The following is a 20,670-nucleotide window of genomic DNA, read 5'->3' on the forward strand; positions in this document are numbered from 1 at the left end:
CACCTTTAGGCACCAGGCAAAAACGTTCCTTTTTAACCAGGCTTTTGGTTGACCTGATCAACATCCCACACCCTTTAAAAATGTGGCTTTTGGGGGGGAGGGTATTATTGGGTTCTTGCTTTCATTTTTATTTTATATACTGTGATCTTTTTATGTGAACCACCCTGAGACCTCCAGGTATAGGACAGTATATAAATTATAATAAAAACAAACAAACAAACAACAGTGGATTTTTCCCAAAGAAAGTGGTAAGACAAAACAAAACCCTGTTGGACTTATGTCTAGAAGTCAGAGACCAAACAGAAGAAAACATGGGAGAAAGGGAAGTGTGGATGAACCTTCAGAGACTAGAAGCCTGGTGTTTCCAGATGTGCACTGCATCTTTTGGACTGAACTCTAACTTGGACTCATCATTGTCTCCACACCTGATGGAGATTCTGGTGGGTGACTGTTTGGAGTGCATCAGATCTACCAACTCTGCAGACTTCTTGAGATAGGCATCTTCCAGCATAGTGGTCTGAGGGTGTGTCTCAGTGTTCATTGACTCCTCTTAGTCCCTATAGATGCTGGATCTGGCAACGGGGGCCTTTTCTCTTCTCCAGTGTAGAAGTCTTGCTTGGTTCTGGATATGGGCTGGTCCTAACAAGGAGATGTGGAACATGACATTAGGAAATCAAAGTTCTGTTAATTTTTCTACATTAAGTATCCATTTATATCATTAGGAATTCATATTTCTGTTCTCTCCTGAAAGCAAGCTCATGATTTTAGCTGCTAACTGTAAGATGTTAAAAGTGTTTTAGTGACTTGTTGTGATTATTTTTTGGAGGGTGATGGTCAGGATCCACTATTCAGTTGTGCATTCTTTGGGTACTGGGGCACAGCATTCCCCCCCCCCTTTTTTATTTGGTAGACTGATCTGAATTGTAATCCTTGAATTCTACCACTAGGTGGTGCCATATTTCTATTGGTTTCAGCATATTCCGGGTAATTAATACTATGTTTCTTATCGTTATAATCATCTCCATTTCTAAACCATTCTTCCTCAAGATCCCAGGGTAGCTTACAGCATATACGATAAAACAATAAAACACAATATAACGACATTAAAAGGATAATTTTTAAAGCCAAACCATATCAGTACAGCAGATGGACCTTTTCATTTACAGCTGTCTTTGCTGAATCGCTTTCCCAAAAGCCTGTGTGAAGAGGTGTGTTCATAACGGGTGCCCCAAACCACAACAGAATGCAAACTCAGTGCTTTCACCTGTTCTTTCACTAACCGACTCTGACCAAGAAGGTATCAATTGCCCCTTTACTTCTACCTACTCCTTATGAGTTCATGACGCGAAAGCCCTTAGTGGGGAGTACCACTTACTGCTGATCTACATGGCAATTACATTTGTCTCTTGGGACTGATGTTCTCTGAAGACCTGATACAGAGTTGTCACCGTCTGGAGGTGTCTGCCTTGCATAGCTGTCAACTTACAGATTTGAAAATAAGGGACCAGCAGCCTCGAAAATAAGGGATCAGCAGCCAAAATAAGGGATTTTCCAAGGAGCACAGGTATGTTCAACTTCTGAGCCCCTCTGAGCCAAAGGCAGAAAGCCCAGCCAGCAGCCAAACGAAGCCTCAAGCGGTGGTTCCCACAGCGCAGCAACCCGGCAAAGGGGATGCAGCAAGGAAAACCACCGTCACCTCTCCGCTGGGAAGCGCTGAGCAAAGGCGAGTCCCCAGGCAACGCGGCCGATTTGATCAGCACAAGGCATGCAAGCTCCACCCCCAGTCGTTCTTAGACTCCTTATTGGGTGAGCAACGCAGCCAAGCAACACAGTTGGAGCCTCCCTCCTCCCTGGCCAGCAGGGAGAGGGAGAGGACCTGCTTCCTTTGAAACCTGGGAAATTTAAGGGACATCATCAATAAGGGACAGCAGCGGGACACGGCACTGGGATAAGGGACTTTCCCGCCAAATAAGGCTATGCTGCCTTGTGCTCTGGCTTCTGACCAACTGAGGATCTCCAGTAATGGGCACAGAACAGGGGCAAAAGGAGGTAGAAGCAGCCATGACGTAGTGTTGCCCCTATTGGAAGCCATCTCTGTCCATTCTACATCCCTCGGTCATAGACCACATGGGGAACACATGTACGGATTGAGGTGCTTCTAAGCGATCCAGATAATGCTGCAGTAAATCACATCATTTTTGTTTTAAGCCTCTGAAAACTGGCCAGCTATGACACATAGTGTGGGGTTATGTAACTAGACCGCCAAGCAGTCAGCCTTCAGAACTTTCCCTTCTGGAACACCAACACCCTTTCCAATGCAAGCCTAGCTGACAGGGACCATGCTGAGGAGGAATGGTGGGAGCCACCCCCATCCCCTGACCCTGAATCTTCCTAGGAACAGAAAGGCAGTATAGATTTGGAGCAGTGGTTTGCAGAGGGGCATAGTTCAGAAGGCAGAAGCTGGGAAATACTGGATGGGGAACAGCTAGGAGAAGAAACACTGGAAGAGAGAGGGTTAACAGATTCACAGTCGTTGGACAGCATTCCTCCACTGTCCTCCCCAAAGTCGAGAAGAACACAGAAAGTCTCAGAACAGAAAGCGCAGAAGGTACAAGCTGATTACAAGTATAGCTATCAGTTTTTCCCTTTTCTTGCAAGGAATCCTATTCGGAATAAGGGAATTTCCCTTTTAAAAAGGGAAACATTGACAGCTATGATTACAAGACGTAGGAGTGACGTAGATTAATAGGGATGGAGGGGGGTATCCCTTAATTGGGAGCACCGCCATTTCTAGGGAGATGTGTTCATTTGTCTCTTATTGTGATTATTAAAGAATCTAACTGGTAAGACGTTCCTTTCATTTGATCTTCTTATTTACTACCACGAGGGAGGAAGCTGATTCCCTGAAGCCTGACACTAGCTGGCTTATACTCTCTGCCTCTTGGCTACAGTGCTAGACCTGTCTGAGCATTGTGTCAGCTGATCACAAGAACCAATCTCTGCCCATGGTGCCCATTTAAGTCCTGGCGTCAGAGCTAGGTGAGCAGCCACCTCTGATTCAGCAGGGCTACCTAAATTCTTGCCGTCCCCCCAGACACTCTTGGATCATGGCCATTGCCTGTATTGGGCCATGCACTTTGGAGGAGTTTGTTATTTATTGCCAGACATCCCACTCGGGTCTCAGAACCCAAAGGCCTTGAGCCTGACTTTTGGGGAGGGGACTCCTTCACAGGGCATCGATAATATGGAGAAGGATTACCTCACAGAGCTAAGATGGGGACCCTTTTTTCTATTGGGGTCTGCATGCTGGTGGTGGAGGAGGCCACAGCCAGGGGCGGGTGGGGCTGGAGACCAATGTAAGAGTGTCCCTCTAGCCCATTATTGTCTACAATGACTGGCAATGTTGCTCCAGGCTTTCAGACATGATCCTCTCCAAACCCTACTTGGACATTCCAAGGGGTGAACCTGGGACCTTCTTCCTTCCTTCCTTCATTCATTCATTCCATAAATAACAACACCCTAGTGGTCCCGAGCCCTAAGGAAGTTAGATTAGCCTCAACCAGAGGCAGGGCCTTCTCAACAATGGCTCCGGCCTGGTGGAATGCTCTGTCTCATGAGACCAGGGCCCTGCAGGATCTGATTTCTTTCTGCAGGGCCTGTAAGACAGAGTGGTTCCGCCTGGCCTTTGGCTTGGAATCAATTTGATTCCCTCCCCCTCTTTCTTTTTTCCTTTCTCCTCCTGTGATGAGGCCGCATTTTAATGTTTTAATGTTGTATTTTAATCTTGTTTTTTAAGTTGTATTTCAATCAACTTGTTTTTATATCGGTTGTTAGCCGCCCTGAGCCCAGTCTTGGCTGGGGAGGGCAGGGTATAAATAAAATTTATTATTATTATTATTATTATTATTATTATTATTATTATTATTATTCAAAGCAGATGATCTGCCACTGAGCTACGGCCCTTCATCCTAATGGGCCATAGAGACAATGTGCCCCCTTTTTTCTCTTCCTGCCACCCCTTCTCTCCATTTTTCTCTGCCCACCTGAATTTAGACTGGAGGCCACATGAAATTAGCCCAATGGCCACATGCAGCTCTCTGATTGCAGACCCCACCCCACCCCCCATCACAGAGGGGGAAAGCTAGATTTAGTTATGAAAATCTTTTCTTGGTTCATGATAGGGATTGGTTCATGACATTGCAGTGGGTTTGGCAAAACTAAGTTCATGATTCTCATTGCATCCATTTTTTTCTACTCTAGCCTAAATCCTATTAGACTCATTATTTCCCAGACACTTCTTCTGCCTCAAAATTCCCATTAATTTGCAAAATGGAAAACATGAAATTCTGCCCACCTGCTACCCAGAGAAATTAATTTCCCCATGCTAGCTAATGGGAGATGGTCTGTCAAATGTCATCATTGGCTGTTGAAGAGAAGGCTGTTTTTCCTTCACCCCATCCATCCTGTCCCTGCCCCCCGTTTCTTTTCAAAAGGGTGCGGTATGGAAATCTGTTGGGCAGTAAATGTGTGGGGTGCCCTAGAGCTTCCCAGAGGCAAGTCTGTAGAAGTGCCTGAGGCGTCAGAACAGCACCAAAGATAAGCACAATTTTCTGTGAGCTGAATTTTAAAAGAGTGAAAGGAACGGTGGCTTGAATGACACTCTTTTCATGCATTTGGAGGCTTTTAGCGAAACCTTTCCCATTTCACTGTTTCCCAAACTTGGGTCTCCAGCTGTTTTTTGGCACTACAACTCCCATCACCCCTAGCTAGCAAGTCCAGTGGTCAGGGATAATGAGAATTGTAGTTCCAGTAGCAGCTGGAGACCCAAGTTTGAGAAACACTGATCTTAATCAAATCCCTTCATGGTGAAGGTTTTGAGTGTGTCTTCTTTTGTAAATGGCTCTGAGTTTTGATACAGTATTTGACTTTATGATTATTCTTATTGTATGGTTAGAAATGCTAATGACTAAGTGGTATTGAGGAGGAATTAAATAACCTTTTATTGAGGGTGAAAAGAAGAAGGCTGATCGCCAAAGAATTGATGCTTTTGAATTATGGTGCTGGAGGAGTCTCTTGAGAGTCCCATGGACTGCAAGAAGATCAAACCTCTCCATTCTGAAGGAAATCAGCCCTGAGTGCTCACTGGAAGGACAGATCGTGAAGCTGAGGCTCCAATACTTTGGCCACCTCATGAGAAGAGAAGACTCCCTGGAAAAGACCCTGATGTTGGGAAAGATGGAGGGCACAAGGAGAAGGGGGCGACAGAGGACGAGATGGTGGGACAGTGTTCTCGAAGCTACCAGCATGAGTTTGACCAAACTGCAGGAGGCAGTGGAAGACAGGAGTCCCTGGCGTGCTCTGGTCCATGGGGTCACGAAGAGTCGGACACGACTAAACGACTAAACAATAACAAAAGTGGTATTGATTGATTGATTGATTGGTTGCATTTCTGTCCCATCTTTTCCTCTTAAGAGCTCAAGGTGGCTTAAATTGTTTTCCTCCTCCCCTTTTTATCCTCACAGCAACCTTGTGAGGTTGGTTAAGCAGTGACTGACCCAGGCTCGCCCAGTGAGCTTTGTGGCCAAATAGGGTGTTTGAACCCTTGTTCCCCAGGTCTTAGTCCGACATGCTAACCACTGCACCACACTGGCTCTCATATATGAATGCCAGTGAACTCCCATCGGCCCCAGCTAGCATAGCCAGCGGTTGGGAATTATAAGGGTTGTAGTCTAACGACAACAGTTCCTTTTGGGAGCCGTCAGCCTAGCATTGCTTACTCTTACTACCCTTTAAAAATAGAAAAAGAAAGAAAGAGCTGAACTACATTTCGCTGACCCTGGCAAGATCCAGTCCTTTTGATGATCGGATGCTCCAAGATGCTGTGAAGGTGCTGTCTCATTTGACAGCTCCAGCTGCCGTTGAGTGACAGATGCTAGAATTATCTGTCAGAGAAAGCCTGGGGATTCTTTCCCAGCCATCTGGATGCTGAGGAATGCTCAGAATTAGAGGAGCAAAAAAAAAAAAAATGTTACTTGATCATCTGCTTTGCTTTTTGGAGTGGAATGAGACTTTAATTTCCTGAGTGCAAATACCCTGAGAATAGGGTTTCTTCTTCAAAATGACAAAATTCACCTCTTTTGCTGTGCTTAAATCTCCATGTGGTCTTCCACAAACACGGAGACTGCTTGGCTCATTCTGTTTCTCCTACATACACTCCTACATACACATACACAGGAAAGTTCTTTCAGGAACGTTTTTGGTTCACCTCTTGGGTTCCAGCAGAAAGGAGACCTATTTATCTACTTGTGCTTTGATGTGCTTTCGAACTGCTAGGTTGGCAGGAGCAGGGACCAAGCAATGGGAGCTCACCCTATCGCGGGGATTTAAACTGCCAGCCTTCTGATTGGCAAGTCCTAGGCTCTGTGGTTTAACCCACAGCGCCACCCACGTCACTTTAAGGGCCATGAATTTACCTGCTATACCTGTGTACAAAGCTCCCTGAAGGGCTTGCTTTTGCAATAATGTGTAAATAAGATGCTACCTGGATTATTACCAGAAAATCATAAGTGGCATTCCCACAGTCCCTAATGCATGCCCCCCATAAGCCTTTTCATTGCGAAAAGGTATTAAACATCACTCTGTGTTATCTCTCAATGTAAAATGGATGCACTTTGCCATATCCCCTGTGCTCCCCTGCTCAGCCATTTTCACCCATCCCCATATGTGTGGTATGGAGAGGCGGGAGAAATATTACCTCAGCTGCAGAAAGCCAAATTAATTCCTACACCATCAACTGAAGCAGGAGTCTCCAGCTGGTTGAAGTTCCACTCTGCATGCTCGGTCGACTCCTGGGACAACACACATTTGTGCATGACCAGGAAAGCAAACAGGAATCAAGTAACTTCAATGTGAAGTCAGTGGAGTTTGAAAGTCCGGTTATTTCAGGAGGAGTGTGTTGTTGTCCTCCTCCTCCCCATTTACTTCATGTTTTGGGTCACTCGGCTGAATAAGTCAGAAGTAAATTTCTCTTACATTTTTAAAGAGTGCCCAGAGTCTCTGTGCCCTCGACCGGGGTCCCTAGTTTAACAATCTCACCTTGCTGCTGTCATTCCACTCCAGTTACTGCGTGCAATCTGTTTATGGGGTCATTGCGTTGGTTCTGCCCTGCAGGAGTGGGAGGGTAGCTGGAAGGTGCGGAAAGGAGAAAAAAGAGGGCATCAAAACAGCCTTTATGGATCAGAGCAAAGGCCTATCTATTGCAGCATCCTGTTCTCTGCAGTCACCAAACAAAAGCCTATGGGACTTGCATGATGCAGAAGCACTCTCCCTACTTTTAATTAGTTTTAATTAGTGTTTTTATGGAGCAGTCAAGTAATTTCGTTGTCCCTGAGAGGGGGCAATGACAATAAAGATATTATATTATTATTATTATTATTATTATTATTATTATTATTATTATTATTATTATTTGTGATCTCCAGAAACTGGTACTCGGAAGCATGCTGCCTCTGACAGTGGAAGTTGGAGCAAAAGAGCCCTGCTATGTATTCTGGGTCTGGGTATAGAGCCGTATCTTCCATTGATTTGTCAAAAGCCATCTAAATTGGTGGCCGCCACCACATCTTGTAGGGACACGGGTGGCGCTGTGGGTAAACCACAGAGCCTAAGACTTGCTGATCAGAAGGTCGGCGGTTTGAATCCTTGCGACGGGGTGAGCTCCCATTGCTCGGTCCCTGCTTCTGCCAACCTAGCAGTTCGAAAGCACGTCAAAGTGCAAGTAGATAAATAGGTACTGCTCCGGCGGGAAGGTAAGCGGCATTTCCGTGCACTGCTCTGGTTCGCCAGAAGCGGCTTAGTCATGCTGGCCACATGACCTGGAAGCTGTACGCTGGCTCCCTCGGCCAATAAAGCGAGATGAGTGCCGCAACCCTAGAGTCGGTCACGACTGGACCTAATGGTCAGGGGTTCCTTTACCTTTACCTTACCACATCTTGTAGAAGTCAATTCCATAATTTAATGTTGTGTTGTATGAATAAGTACTTTCTTTTGCCTATCCTGAATTTCCAGCATTCAGCTTCATTAGATGACCCTGGGTTCTAGTACGATGTGAGAATAAGAAAGCTATCAGTTCACTTCCCCCTTCTCACCATGCATGGTTTTAGACATCTCTTTTACGTAAGCCCTGTCCTCGCTAAATGAAAAGCCCCAAATATTGCAACCTCTGCTCACATGGAAGTTGTTCCTATCCTTTTGATCATTCCTGTGTCTTTTCCCACTCCACAATATCCTCTTTGAGGTGCTGCAACCCTGAGCTATACACAGTATTCCAAGTGTGCACAATCACACTGTAGATTTGTAAACTGGCCTTACAATATTGGCAGTTTGAGATTCAATCCCTTTCCAAATTATCTGCAATGCAGAGCTCATCCTCTTTTTGCAGCTACCACGTGCTGGGTCAGCCAGATGGGCGGGATATAAATAATAAATTATTATTATTATTATTATTATTATTATTATTATTATTATTATTATTATTATGGAAAGTGATTTTAAGAAACGGCAGAGCAATAAAAAGCTAGACTTTTAAAAAATGTCTTACACCATAGCTACCAGAGTTTATTGGAGGTAGGATTTTAACTTGTTCCGACTCCAGTGTCTGAACAGCATCCTTGAATGCTCCAGCTGAAATCAAGTTATTTAACCAAGGGGGTAACATCAACCATGGAGGCTGAAATGATTTGTCAGCAGATGGCAAACAACCATATAATTTGGTTAGATTATGACCACCGGCAAAGAAATGCATTTGCGAGTTTAACAAGCAAGCTATCTTCCAGTTTTCTTAATTGATTTGCCGTTACAGTAAACATCCTCAGCGTGACTAATACTGTGTTTCTGTAAGATCAATGGGCTTTGTGAAATAAAAATAGAAGTCAGACGTTCTGGCTGATGGAACAACAATGAGGTGGCCTTGCTCAGCTGAAGAAGCAAACTCGTTCCTGTCTGTGTCATTTTAAATGCCTGCCGGAGGCTCGCCTGATTGGGTGATCCCCTTACTTTTTACTTTTCTCTTTAAATGACAACCCAAAATATTAGATGTCAGGCATAAAGATTGTAGTTGAGGATGGGAAGAAATTCTATTCACTTGGCAATTTAAAGGTGAACCTACACAGCCTTGAAACAATGTGTGAATTGAAAACACTGCCATCCTTCAAAATTCTCACTACTCTGAATTTTGCAATGCAGTTCCCAAGTTAACGTGTACCAAAAAGGTATATACTAAATTGGGCATAAAAATGTATGCATTTGCGAGCATGACATACAAGATATGCAAGCTACCTTGAATCCCAGTTTGTGGGAAAGACAGGATATAAATAAATATAACAACAAGAAGTTGCTTTTTTCATAAGATGCATCCCAAAGCAACCTACAAAATGATACATTTTGCTCCACTGTGCTATTTCACTTGTCTTCGTGTGAAAGAAAATTAAGGCCACCCTCATTCTAGATGAGGTGAAATTTGTTGCAAAGGTTGTTACCAGAGAAGGTCCACCATAGGAAAAGGAAACCATGATCATCAAGTAAGGTCATGTCATCTCCCAGAAATACTCAGCCCTTATTCAGCCAGACAATAGAAACCCTTCGGAATAGAATGTCACTGCAAACTCTGGACAAAGTCAGGTGTCAAAATGAGGTTGATTTGAGCCTTGTAAAATAAATTGGAATGGAATGCTGTGTATAATACAGGGCTTTCAGTTGATGGTATCCTGAAAACTGTAATCATCTCTGCCTACTAGGTTTTGTGTTCATTCACACGTATTCCTAAGATGGCGCCGCTTTGAAGGCCAAGCCATCCTATGTGATTTGCAAGAGATGCTTGAAGAATAAGACCGTTGTGAATTCCAACGGGGACAGATCTTAGTGCACCTCCCAGATTAATGCATTGGTTGGAATTTGCAGCACAGTCCTATACATGTTTACTCAGAAGTGAGTCTCCCTGTGTTCAGTGGACCTTATTTCTAGGTCAATGTGCAAAAGAATTGTAGGTTTAATCACCCACCAGTGTTAACATTTCCCAAGGCAGTTCCTAGAGCCCACCGCCCCTCTACTTCAGACTGGTAGACAGGAGGGAGGTTTGTGATAAAGATCTCAGATGGAGTTTGCTCCACATGGAGACCTCACCCAGCCTCACATTATGTAGAACTCTGGTGCTTCCTTGCCCTAAATATGTCAGCCATTTAATTCATTGAATGTGTGTGTGTGTGTGTGTGTGTGTGTGTGTGTGTGTGTTTTAAGGGCACCTTTCTTAGAATTAATAACAAGGATATTTTACAGACACCCAAAAATAAAAATTTCTAAAAATAGCACAGTAAAAACAAGAAACAATTTTATAAAAATTGATTTTTTTAAAAGTTAAAAAAAATGGGTTTCTGGAAGTAATACAATGGAAATGTTGCCATGGTGACCACAATGTTGGATTCGATAGACTTATTTTCAGAGGCTTTAAAACAATGTTGGGGTGGGGGAATCTTTGTTTCTGTTGAGTGGTACATTTCCTTGGGGGCAGGGGCAGGCAGGCAAATCTATCAGAGACCAGAACCCTGTTATCTCTGGGGGCTCGAAAGCTTATTTTAAAGGGACAACTAAAATGGTATGTGATATAAAATAACGCATGGTGGATGGAGAGTATATTTTCACCTGTTCTCAGCCTGCTAGAATGTGGAATCCAAGGAAACTGATTGCATGTATATTCCAGAGAGAGAAAAGAACGTGCTTCTTAACACAGTGCAGAACATAGGATGCTGCCTTTTACCAGCTCAGAGTATTTGTCCATCTATTTTTTTTCATAATAATATTTATTAATTTTCAATAGACATAACAAAAAAAGAAAATATGCAACAACACAACAACATAACAACAACACAATATAGAAATAAAAAATAGGAAAAAAGAAGAACAGACTTGACATACCTAAACAGAAAAAAAGAAACTCAATTAATTAAAATCCATTTTCATAAACATTTTAGTTGACTTCCTCTAATCTCCTCCATCTGAATTTCCTCTTAATTTGAATGTAGCAGTTTCCAATATCGTTATTTCATAAAACAATATTACAGTCGTATTCCAATTTATTTACCTTTCTTATAGTACATTTTCTTATTTATACATTTAGGTCTAACTTTGTCCTAGGCCTGATTGGTTCTTTCAAGTGGTTACATATCTTTAATGTTAGAATATTTATTCAAATAGTCTTTAAATTTCTTCCAATCTTCTTGGTAATCCTCTTCTTTCTGGTCGTGGATTCTCCCGGTGAGGTCCACCAGCTCCATAAATTCCATCATCTTCATCTGCCATTCTTCTACCGTTGGTAATTCTTGTGTTTTCCATTTACTGGCTAGTAAAATCCTAGCAGCTGTTGTGGCATACAAAAATACTTTCACATCTTTTTTGGGCAGTTCAGTACCAACTATCCCAAGGAGAAAGGCCTCTGGTTTCTTAATAAATGTATATTTCATCATTTTTTTTAATTCATTATAAATTTTTTCCCAGAAGTCCTTTACCTTGGGACAAGTCCACCACATATGATAGAAGGTACCTTCTTTTTCTTTACATTTCCAACATACATTGTCACAATTATGGTACATCTTTGCCAATTGAACAGGGGTTAAGTACCATCTATACATCATTTTCATAATATTTTCCTTTAGCAAAGTACATGCGGTAAACTTAACCCCTTTCTTCCAAAGTCTCTCCCAATCCTCCATCTAGAGTATTTGTCCATCGAGCTCAATACTGTATACACTGGCAGCAGCTTTCCAGGTTTTCAGGCTCCCAGTAAGACTTCTCTCCCAGTCTTCCTTGGCGATGCCAGGGATCTAACCTGGGACCTTCTGTGCGTGAAGCGGATGCTTTGCCATTGAGCTATGGTCCTTTGCTGCTGCAACAGGGGCAAGGAACCTGTGGCCCTTCAGAGGTCATTGGATTAGAGCTCCCACCATCTCTGAGCACTGGCCAGGGAACCAGTGGTCTTTCAGATGTTGTTGGAATGCAAATCACATCAACACGTTCCCTGACCAACTGACTACACTGGCCGATGCTGCTGGTACTAGTTAAAGCCCAACAACATCTGAAAGGCTTGAATGCGGGATTTGACAAATTCATGAAGGATATGTCCATCTTGGCCACCAATTTCAGTGGGTCTGCTCTGAGCATGATGTTGTTTCATATAACCCTATGGGTGTCACCGCAAGAGGCAGTTGCCTGAATGGGAGATTGACGACGAAACAAGATACTAGCACTGCTTAAGGCTGGTAGTAAACAGCGGGCGTAAGGCCAGCAGGTTGTGGGCTCCTTCGCTTTTGCTCATAGACACCGTAATCAAGTCCTCCTAATCACCGTAATTAATTAGTCACTTTCTGGCATCCTGATGGTTTTCCTCTGTTTGGTTGATTTTCTCATTCATGCTACCCTTTCTGTGTTTTTGAGCTCCACTTACTCATAACGGAGAAGCAAGGGAGGTTGACTTGAGGGGTGAGCGTGTGTTTTACTCTCTCCCGCTCAACTCATTCATTCGCACGGCCACCAAGTACCTTCAACGAATTCATTGGTGAATTCAGCAGTGAGGGCTGTGTTGAAATCCGTGCACGCAATTCGCCCTTCCAAAATCAACATCAAAGGTGTGGGCGAAAGGATATTACTAACAGCAATTTGTCGGATCGATTGCATATTCATATTTCTAAGTAACCCCCACCCCCCGTAACATTTCTCCAGGGGTGGTTGGGGTCTGACTCCAGAGCCAACAATACTAGTAATAGTAGTATTAGTATTTAATGGCATGTTGCATCAGAATCTCCAGGCAATTTAGGATATATTTCAGAGCCAGGGTGGTGTAGTGGTTAGAGTGTTGGACTCAGACTTGGGAAACCAGGGTTAAAATCAGCCCTTCATTTCATTTATTAAACTTATTAGTCGTTTGTCACCTGAACATCTCCAAGCAACTTACGGTAACCCCCCCCCCACAATACCATAAAGGAAGAAAAAAAGGGGGGGTCATATAATACATTAAGGCAGGCACCCCCAAACTCGGCCCTCCAGCTGTTTTGTGACTACGACTCCCATTATCCATAGCTAGCAGGACCAGTGGTCAGAGATTATGGGAATTGTAGTCCCAAAACAGCTGGAGGGCCGAGTTTGGGGGGGCCTGCATTAAGGGATGATGCTCCCTGGGTGATCTTGGGCCAGCCACTGCCTCTCAGCCTACCCTACCTCACAGGGTTGTTGCAAGTTTTAAATGGGGGGGAGCATGTGACCACCTTGAGTTCTTTGGAGGAAAAGGTGGGGTACAAATCGAATAAATTTTAAAAAACCACCAATATCAGAATAATAGGTCTGGAAGGGAATTCAGGAGTCCCACCAACCTCCTCTCCTGAGGTAAAATCCTGTCTATCCCAAATGTTCTTACGATTGCAGGCCACACATATTGCTAATGTACATTGACTGCAGAGTAGCTGATAAACTATCAAGTATAGCACGGATGCGAAGGGACGCGGGTGGCGCTGTGGGTTAAACCACAGAGCCTAGGACTTGCCGATCAGAAGGTCGGCAGTTCGAATCCCCGCAGCGGGGTGAGCTCCTGTGGCTCGGTCCCTGCTCCTGCCCACCTAGCAGTTCGAAAGCACATCAAAGTGAAAGTAGATAAATACCTTCCAGCAGGAAGGTAAACACGTTTCCGTGTGCTGCTCTGGTTCTCCAGAAGTGGCTTAGTCATGCTGGCCACATGACCCGGAAGCTGTACGCCGGCTCCCTCGGCCAATAAAGCAAGATGAGCGCCACAACCCCAGAGTCGGTCACGACTGGACCTAATGGTCAGGGGTCCCTTTACCTTTACCTTTTATAGCAGGGATGCAGGAACCTGCAGCTGCCCAGATGTTGCTGGACTACAACTTCCATCATCCCTGACCAATGGCCATGCTCTCTGGGGCTTCTTCAAGGTATACTATTTCATGCACCTGCTGGAAACATTCCTACTTAGACAAGCCTACCCAGATGCTTAGAAAGTGAGGTGTTTTAATCTGTTCCAGTATCTTTTGTAGGTTTTGAAGTAGGGTTGCGAAATTTATTTTATTATTTCATTTTCCTGTTTTATCTTTTGTAAACGGCTCTGAGGTTTCTTACAATCGAGTGGCACATAAATTCTATTAATTAAATAAATAAATAGTAGGGCTGACGAGAGTCCGAAAACTTTTAGCTCCGGTGGCGACGTTTTGCTGCAGCTGTTCTCGCAAAGTGCGAGGGAGAGGGTATAAATAGAAGTGGAGAGATTGCTTTTACTACTCCTGATGAACCTGTGACTCACTTTTGTAGTGGAGGCAGGTGCGTGCCATGGCGCCAGTTTACATTTATCCCCAAATCCCCACGGAGCTCTTATGTGAATTATTACCTATTGGAGATGACAGATGGAGACGTACATTGCTAGGTTACAAGAAAGCATCTTTGTTCTGTGTGGCCTCGCCTTTCCTTCCACACTTTGCTTGTGGGGAAGGTATCTCAAGCATGTTTCAGTCCAAAGCTCTCACTAAAATATTTATGGGCGCCAGCGCTTATAATGCTAGGACGTCTCCCTTTCTTTGGGCAACCAGAAGTTCTGCAAAAGGGATGGTGAGCCTTAGAACCAGGGCCAAAATGCAACCCTCCAACCCTTAGGACTCTTCCCAGGCCACATACCCAAGGCCACACCCCTCCCTGGACTGCTCTGTGCCAACTCTCTTGATTTTGCCTATCTGGGATGTGTCCTGGAACTGCGAAGGCACCTCTTCCTTGCCTGGATGTAGGATATGTTAAGGATGGTTTAATTTCCTGAAATGGGTGTGTTTACTTATGTTAGCTTACTGTGTATTTTTAGCATGGGTTTTCCCTCCCTTTGTCAGTAGCTCTCTCATGTGATTGGATAACTATGAGTCACATGAGAGAGGCATTCCTTTGTGTTGTGACTATTATTCCAGCAACTGTCGTTTTTAACTGCTTTCTTCTCTCTGTGTCTGTGAGGGAGGATGGCTGCTGAGAGAGGCTTCTCGGGATACTGTCAAGGACAGTGTTGTGTCAGTGTGATCTGTCTGAAGTGAACCAGACAGAGGAAGATCCCTAAATGTTAATAGGGAGAAACCTGTGCAGAAGCTAGACTGCAGCTTCTTTTTGAATATAAGGAGTCTGGACATTGTATAGTCTTTACAAAGAAGTTATCAGTCACCCAGAATAGTTATTTAGATGTAAGCTACTCTAAAGGTAAAAGGTAAAGGTACCCCTGCCCGTACAGGCCAGTCGTGACTGACTCTGGGGTTGCGCGCTCATCTCGCTTAAGAGGCCAGGAGCCAGCACTGTCCAAAGACACTTCCGGGTTACGTGGCCAGCGTGACGAAGCTGCTTTGGCGAGCCAGCACCAGAGCAACGCACGGAACGCCGTTTACCTTCCCACTATAAAGCGGTACCTATTTATCTACTTGCACTTAGAGGTGCTTTCGAACTGCTAGGTGGGCAGGAGCTGGGACCGAACGACGGGAGCTCACCCCGCCGCGGGGATTTGAACTGCTGACCATACGATTGGCAAGTCCTAGGCACTGAGGTTTTACCCACAGCGCCACCCACGTCCCGTTCCACTTATCATCTTATCATCTTATCATCAAAAGGATGGAGAGTGGTGTGAGTCTGGCCATGGCTTCCAATGGTATGCAGCTACTGGAAGGCTGCCCATAAGGGAATGTGGCTCTTGGGCCCTACCTTCATTCTACAAAACACGAAGGGCCAAGAAAGACCCTTGTAGAGCAAGGGTAGCTGACATGGTGCCCTCCGGATGTTGTTGCATTCCAGCTGCAACCAGTATGGGCAGCAGTCAGGGATGAAGAAGAAGAAGAAGAAGAAGAAGAAGAAGAAGAAGAAGAGGAGGAGGAGGAGGAGGAGGAGGAGGAGGAGTCTGGATTTGATACCCCGCCTTTCACTCCCCTTCAGGAGTCTCAAAGCGGCTAACATTCTCCTTTCCCTTCCTCCCCCACAACAAACACCCTGTGAGGTGAGTGGGGCTGAGAGACTTCAGAGAATTGTGACTAGTCCAAGGTCACCCAGCAGCTGCATGTGGAGGAGCGGAGATGCGAACCCGGTTCCCCAGATTACGAGACTACCGCTCTTAACCACTACACCACACTGGCTCTCCACACTGAAGGGAGTTGGAGTCCAACAACATCTGGAATGTTGGCTCTGCAGCTGCAGAGTACCAGGGATTTGGGTTGTTCCACCACTCTTGGGAAGGATGAAAGCACTATCACCAGTGTTGCCCCAAATCTTACCGGTGCAAGGAAGTGTTTGAGAAGTAGTGTTTGGCCTGCCTGGTCAATTTCTGGTAACAGCCGTCCTTCAATCCATGCAAGGCTGCTCTGCTATGAATGTCTGTTGGTGTCTCCCGGACTCCATTGAAAAAAAATCAGCTGCAGATTCCTTGTTCTGTACCTTTCCCCCCTGAGATTATTAGGCCTTGTAGAAGTAGAGTTTACTCAGTACCATCTGTGGTAAGAATTAACTTCTAAACCACCTCTTAATGGTTCATGCCCAGGTGAGGGAATAACACCTTAAAGAAAAATACAGCCACACTTTCCTTCAGGATATGACTTTTTGTACAAATTACTTGACTGGAGAACTGCACTGCAAAGTTCAGGAAAGTGTGAATTCCCAAGGCTGGCCGTCATCTTGTTTTGGAGAGCTGGGTCAATCAGCCTTTAGATGCAAACTGAATTGGATTTCTTACCCACCCCTATTCCCCACTGTGCTCAATGGGACTTACTTTCCAGTAAGTATCTTTAGAATGGCAGCCTACATCTGTTTTTAAGTTGCCGCATAACACTTAAGGCTGCAATCCAATGCATGCTACTTCTGTGGGAATAATCCCCATTGAATACAGTGGAATTTACTCCTGAGTCAACCTGTGTAGGATCCCATTGTTAAGCATGGTTACCATTTTCCCTCTGCTCGTTCTTTTAATGCTGTTTGTTAAAATCATTCATATATATATATATGAGAATGATCCTGACATGGCAGAAGAATTCTGTTTCTTTGGGTAGTAATGGCTTCCACACCATTTGGAGCTGGCGAGGGGGTCAGGGCCCACATGGTTATGTTGCAGCTGAGGGGTGAGGATTTGTTGGGGGGGGCTACATAAGACATACTGAACTGCACACTGCCTCTCTGAATTTCTACTCCCATCTCTAGGAAGGTATACAAGTTTCTGACTGGCTTTGATGATAAGAGCACTGGAGCCCCCCAGGAAAAAATGGGCTGCCATCTTTTGGGAGTGACCTAGGTCTGGGTCTCCTGCCTCAGTCATAGCTGTCAATGTTTCCCTTTTTTAAGGGAAATTCCCTTATTCTGAATAGGATTCCTCGCAAGAAAAGGGAAAAGTTGACAGCTATGGCCTCAGTCAGGGGGTTAGCCAAGATGGATTCTAAAGACACCTCAAACCCTACTTGTATGATTCTGAAAAAAAGTACCATTCATCGCCAGGAAGGAACAATCAAATCATGGAACTGCTTTCCCAACTCAAGGATGATGCTAATCGTTCTCGAGCTTTTGGTACGAAGCAGGGAAAGGTCAGCAAAACGAATTAAAGATGATAGCAGAATGTCTTTGTTTTCCTAATTTACTTTTAACCTTCCGCTGCAAATGTCAACCTGAGCCGAGATCATATAATCCAATATGCCTCTTATTAAATTAAATTAATTTTCGCTATCAAGAAGCTAATCTTAGAAGCATGGAATGCAAGCATCACTTAAATTGAGGCTGTGCTGAAATTGGGTTTTGTTTATGTTCATTGTTGAAAGCAGATATAAACTTAAGGAGTTTGTGAGCTCCATAAATTAGATAAGTGTTTTGTCGTTTCCAAGAATCTAAAGCATTTATCAGCCTCTGGGACATTGTTTTCGCTTGGGGAAGGTGTGTTATGGCCAGTGAGACAATTCCGAGTTACAAGCTCTTAAAACTCTTTAGCAGTCATAACTTTCCCCAAAGAGCCCTAGGAAATGTAGTTAGTTATGGATGCTGAGAGCTGTTAGGAGACCCCTATTTCACTCAGGCATGTACAGTTCCCAGATTTCCCTGGGAATTGTAGGTCTCTGAGGGGAATCAGCACCTGTAACAAACTACAGCTCCCAGAGTTCTTTGGCAGAAGCCCAGACTGTTTAAAGTCAAGCCTAGGCAAACTCTGGCCCTTCAGATGTTTGGGACTACAATTCCCATCATCCCTGACCACTGGTCCTGTTAACTAGGGATGATGGGAGTTGTAATCCCCAACATCTGCCTATGCCTGCTTTAAAGTGGTATCGTAGTGGGGAAATCCTTACTGGGCCAGCCCTATTGTGGGCATATTTCTACTGCCAGGGAGAGGGAATTTTCTGTCTCTCGTGCTAAAATAGGTTGACCAACCTCAGATACTGTGTGCCTTGACTTTTGGGTGAGAAGTGTATGAGGATTTTCTGTCTGCCTCAGGCAGCCAAATGCCTGATTTCTGCTCCAGGAGAGGTTGTCTGCTCTTGACCGGCAGCGAGTAAATTCATAAATAGAATTTCAGGACCAGGAGACTTTACACCTGAGAGCCAGTCATGCCAAGGCAACATTCAAGAAGACGAAGAGGTAGCTACGCAGGCTGAAGTTCACATATTGATTTGAACTAAAGCAAATACTTTGCCACATGTTGACAGTGTAATTCAGATTTTGAGCCCAAAGCTGAGGGAGAAGAATGTTTGAGAAAAGGGTCGGGGGCTGTCATAATAGGGACTTTCTGGAGAGAAAGGCTGGCGGGGGAGAAAGAAGGAATGTAAACATGGAGTAAAATTGTCTTGTTCCCTTTCCCTGACAGTCGGAGGCTTCAAAGTTGAACAGGCTCCCAGCAGTTTTTCGTGTAGCCTCAGCGAGTGGAGGGGCAGATCAGACTTGACCTCCTCTTTCCAAAACCAACACAGGCCACGCTGCATGCAGCAGGAGAGGCTGGGACAAAAGAGCGAGCCGTCAAAAGTGACAAAGCACATTAGGCACATTCTGCAGCTATTTGCCATGTCGAACAAGAGGATTCATTAATGTCAGCTACTGAGAGACATCTTCATGTATTACAGAAAAGAATTAGTATTCCACGAAATGGCTTCCGGGTTTTTGTTTTGTTTTTCAGCGTTAGCCATCATGGCAATAACATGCCCCTCTGTGTCCCTTTGTTTAAAGCTAGCTACTTGTTGATCTCTTAGAAAACTTAGGAACTTAGGAAGCTGCTGTATTCTGAGTCAAACCATTGGATCCATCTACACTCACTGGCAGTGGCTTTCCAGGATTCCAGGCAGGATCATTCCCAATCATAGAATTGTAGAGCAGGAAGGAGTCCCAAGGGTCATCTAGTCCAACCCCCAGCAATGCAGGAATCTTGGCTGAAGCATCCATGACAGATGGCCCTCCAGCCTCTGTGTGATGGCCTGGGACTTGGGCTCGGACTTGGAACCGGAGGAGTCTCAGTCCGCACTGAATCCTCTGCCTCAGGCGGCATCTGAACCAAGTCTGGGGCCTGATTCTAAAGAGCCCCAGTCTGCACAGGTTCCCCTGCAACAAGCCCCAGCTGGGCCGAGTCAGGGCCCCAAGCCTGCCCTGGCTCCAGATGCGGGGATTACCTCGTTGCCTTCAGCTGGGCAATCACATGCAGCTGCTCCACTACCAGTTGGGTCAGGGGAGGCTGAGGCGGCCCCTGGGTCTAGTAACCCACCGACATCTCCCGAGCTGCAGAGACTCAGGTCTGAGAGAAGGAGAGACCTGAGTACTCGCAGGAGGAGTGCTTGCCTTCGGGCGAGACAGGGAGGTGAGTCACTGGGGGATCAGGACCGGCCGTTACCCCAACAGAGATAAAAGGCTGTCGGACCCCGCCCCAGGTTGCGGGAGCAACATTGCTGCTTGCTGGAACCTGCCTGAGACCCTGTGCCTGACCTAGCCTGGTTTCCTGCCTTGCGACTCGCCTTGGGCCTGTCGGACTGACTCCTCGCAGAATCCTTGGATTCGGTACCAGACCTGGACTGCGTTGCTCGGGTTAACCCCGGGCCCGGCACACTCTGCTTATAAACTTCCAAGGAAGGAAAGTCCACAACGTCCCTAGGGAGAATGTTCCACTGTCGAACAGCTTTTACTGTCAGAAAGCTTTTCCTGATGTTTAGTCGAAATCTCCTTTCTTGTAACTTGAAGCCATTGGCTCAAGTCCTACCCTCCAAAGCAGGAGAAAAAAAGTCATACCTGTAGACTGCAGTGAACCTGGCACCTTCCTCATGCAGATGTTCTGCCAGTGAGCTACAGCCCTTCCTGGGTACATGGGGAGACAGAAAGCTTCCTTACATCAGATTGTTTGTTAACCTAGCTCAATTGTCTACACTGACTGGCCGTGACTCTCCGTGGTTTCAGACAGGTGCTCTCACCTTGCACTACTTCCCTTTATTGCGTGTCGAGACCCCGAAACCACCCCCTCGTTGAAGAATAACACGCACAAGGACACAGATATTAAGTTAATGTTGTTGGGCAAAATTTGGCTACAACTTTATTGATTGATTACAGAATGTGAGCAGTATCGGCTTAGGCATTGAATGGACCCGACTATATCTGACTCCTACCCGT

The 20,670-nt window shown here is 45.1% G+C and overlaps 1 protein-coding gene across 36 annotated transcripts in view; it reads left to right on the top strand.

Annotated features, from left to right (window-relative positions):
• DLG2 (discs large MAGUK scaffold protein 2) overlaps positions 1-20,670 on the top strand; it is an 877,737-nt gene that overhangs the window by 734,903 nt on the left and 122,164 nt on the right. The window lies entirely within an intron of this gene.

Source organism: Podarcis filfolensis, assembly GCF_964270895.1.
Source record: "Podarcis filfolensis genome assembly, chromosome: 4".
NCBI classification, from domain to species: Eukaryota; Metazoa; Chordata; class Lepidosauria; order Squamata; family Lacertidae; genus Podarcis; species Podarcis filfolensis.